We start from the raw sequence: 3,934 nt of genomic DNA, 5'->3' as shown, positions 1-3,934 counted from the left end.
TTTTTTTTTATAGCAAACCTGCCTCTAGCTGTTTTAGAAACTCATTCTGTAGACTAAACTGGCCTTGAACTCAAGAGCTTTCCAAGTGCTGGGATTAAAGGCTTGTACCAGCACACCTGGTTTATTTCCTGGGCTGATTAACTGCTCCTATACCAGCAGGGCAGTTCCTTTTGAGGTGTCCTGACCTTCTGCATTGAAAATAATTCCTAGGCCTAGCTCTGTCTTGGCCTTCCTTAAGGGCTGAAACAATAATCTGGCCCATTATGTGAGTGCCATCAATGTCTCTGCATAATTGGATAAAGTCATTCAAATCTCCATCTCTATGGGAGCGTAAAACTTGCTGACAAAACTTGTTCGCATTTTCGAAGGCCAGATGTTTAACAACTGGCATAGCTGAATCCACATCCCCAAAAATGTGACTTCCCACCTGTATAAGGCAGTCAATAAACTCAGAATAAGGTTCTGAAGATCCTTGATGGATCTTAGAAAGCTGTTCTCGTGATCCTTTGTTAGGTAAAGTTTTCCAAGCCTTAACGGCTGTTGCAGCTATCTGAACATAAATCGCAGGATCATAAGCAATCTGTGTTTCTAAGCTAGCGTATTGTCCTTCACCAGTTAACTTGTCAAGATTATTTTGGGGGAAGCATGTTCAGCATTTTTGTTTGCAGTCTTTTTGCAATTTTCCTGCATTTCACCTCTCCATAACAAATAGTCTCCCCTTGAAAGACAAGCGCTGCAAAGCTGCATCCAATCATTGGGTATAAGGTTCTGCAAAGGATTCCAACAAAGCTACAGTGAAAGGAGCATGAGCTCCATAGTCCACAACAGCTTCTTTTAACTGTTTAATGTCCTTAAAGGCCAGGGCTTTATGCTGCCTGGCCCTTTGTCCCTGCTGATTAATATTTTCCACAACAGGAAAAATCAGCTTCTCTCTACTTAGATTATTTAACCTGTCCCAAATCTCTTGGAATTCTGCCTCTAAGTCCATAGGGGCAGAAGCAGCAGTGTAAGGATTTAGTGGAGGAGGTCTCATGGAGACATCTCTGTTTGCTTCCCTTCTTTCCTCTTTTTCTAACTTCTTTTTTTATCAGTGCGATCTCCTTTTCTAAAATTTCTTCTTCTTCTTCTATATCCTTTCTAGTACTACCTGTTCCTAAAACTTCCTGTTCCTCAAAACTCTTAATAGAACTTACAGATTCTACCTCCTGAATCTCCTCAAGGGTTTTGTTTAAGCTCTGTAATTGCTCTTTGACTCTAATGTCATCACTGAGAAGAGCATCTCTGACCAAGTGCCATAGTGAAAATATCGCCATGGGGAATTCTTGTGGCCCTTGCTCTTTCAGAGCATTTTGAAGATCAGACTTTACCTGATCCCAATCAGTAATGTTAAAACCTCCTGCATGTAGGAACCAGGGACTAAACTCTAAAACTGTCTTAATGACCTTTTGTGCTGTCTCAACTTTAATACCGGTGCCTTTTTTTTCCCCCAAAAGACCTAACAACTGGCCTGTTAACCGGCCCTCCAACACAGGAACATAATAACTTGCACCCAGAACCAATTCACCCTCACCACACAATTTCTCACCTGCTGGCCAGTCTTCCTGAGGGCGACCTCTCAAGGATTCCCTACTTCCTGATCTTGCAGATGGGTCTAGTTGCCAATGATGATCCCAGGGGAGCCTCCAATTATAACACCCAGTTTTGGTGTTACACCCTCGGTACAGCTTGCATGCCACTGTACCGAATGTGAGTCAGGCAAGGCCTGGAGATTAAACACAAGACACAAAGAGACCAGGCTCATTCGATAGGAGATCAAGCAAATGCTGAATGCATTTTTTTTTTCATTTTATTCAGACTTGGGAGGGTCCTTTTCTACCTAACTGCAGCCCTAGGACCCCTGCCCAGGCAGGTGGGGAATTACCATATCAACAATGGAATGAATGCCCTTCAGCTAATCACGAGGTGGGGCAGGGAAAATACAGAAACTTAACCAGGCGGGGCAGAACGCTAGTCATCTGACTAGAAACTGTATGCGCCCTAGGAAGAAGGGCTGAATGCTTAGTCATGTTGACCAGAAATTGTCCTCTAGATGCTCCCCAGGAATAAGGGCAGACCAGGGCCCTACAGTCACAGAAGAAAAAGTGAGATGTATACTTGTAAGCACTGGCACAGGAGAATACTCCTAAATATGATCTTACTAGCACAGACACTGAGAGAAACAATTAAGTGGAACCATATAAAACTGAAAATCTTCTGTAAAGCAAAGGACATGGTAAACAAGACAAAAGGGCAGCCTATAGAATGGAAAAATTCTTCACCAACCCGACATCAGACAGAGGACTGAGCTCCAAAATATACAAAGAACACAAAAATAAATTGATCATCAAAAGAATAAATAATCCATAAGAAAAATGGAGTACAGACCTAAACAAAGAACTCTCAAGAGAGGAATATACAATGGCTGAAAGACACCTAAAGAAATACTCAACATCCATAACCATCAGAGAAATACAAATCAAAATACTGTGAGATTCTATCTTATACCTGTAAGAATGGCCAAGATCAAAAACTGTTGACAACTTATACTGGAGGGGTCATGGAGTAAAGGGAATACTCCTGCATTTTTATAGGGAGTCCAAAATCATTCAGACCCTTTGGCTAACAGTTTGGCAATATCTCAGACAACTAGAAAACAACCTTTCTCATAACCAAGCAATATAACTTTTTGGCATATACTCAAAGGATGTTCAATTGTACCATGAGGACATGTGCTCAATTATGTTCATAACAGCATTGTTTGTCATGACCAGCAACTGGAAACAGGCTAAATGCCTCTTGTCTGAAGAATGAATAAAGAAAATGTGGAACATTTACACAATGGAGAACTATACAGCAGAAAAAAATAGTGATATATTGAAATTTGAGGGAAAATGGATGGATATAGAAAACATCATATTGAGTGAGGTAACCCAGTCCCAGAAAGGCAAATATCATATGTACTCATTTCTAAGTGGCTTTTAGATATAAAGCAAAGAAAACTCGTCTACAATTCACAATCCCAGAGAACCTAGACAACGATGAGGACACTAAGAGAGACATATATGGATCTAATCTACACAGGAAGTAGAAAAAGAGAAGATCACCTGAGTAAATTGGGAGCCTGGGGAACATGGGATAGGGAAAAAGGAGAAGGGAGAAGGAAGGTGAGCCGAAAAAAAAATGTATAGCTCAATAAAATTAAGAATAAAAAAGAGGCAGACACACGCAGTGGTGGAGAGCCTGGCACACAGACACTGCGGATACAGGATGTTCCACACATGAAACAGTGTAGCCCACACTGAGAGCAGATTGTTCCACTACAATTAAACCAAGTAGGTTTTTGGGGGGCTGGATTTTTTTATTGGCAAGGTCCCTGGTGAACAGGGAGCCTGGTTCTGTCCCTGAAGACCCTCCTGAGTGGTGAGAGGGATCTTGGCAGAGGGCAGAAGTCGGTAAACGGAGTAGGGCCATTTTATAAGTGAGGCCCCTGGCCAGCAGCGAAACCTGATCCTGTTTTAGAAGACCCATTAGATAGCATAGGTAGAAGGAGATGGGCAGGTGCCAAGGCAAGAATTCACCCAACAATCTGAAAAACAACATGAAAACACCAGAACCCAATGATCTTACAACAGAAGGACTTGAACACCCTAACACAGAAGTGGAAAAAATTGACTTTATGAAAGCAATAGAGTCCCTTAAACAACATGTAAAAAAATGCCCGTATAGAAATGGATGAGAAGTATAACAAAAAGTTTGAAGAATTGAGTAAATACGTACATGAGACCCTGGGAAACAAACAAACAAAAAAAAGGCGATCAAACAGGTAATGGAAACAGTTCAAGAATTGAAAACTGAAATGGAAGCAAGGAAGAAAACACAAACTGAGGACCAGCTG

The sequence above is a fragment of the Alexandromys fortis genome, unplaced genomic scaffold, assembly GCF_014885135.2.
Source record: "Alexandromys fortis isolate MF-2015 unplaced genomic scaffold, M_Fortis_MF-2015_v1.1 scaffold_335, whole genome shotgun sequence".
NCBI lineage: Eukaryota > Metazoa > Chordata > Mammalia > Rodentia > Cricetidae > Alexandromys > Alexandromys fortis.
This window is presented reverse-complemented; position numbering follows the sequence as displayed.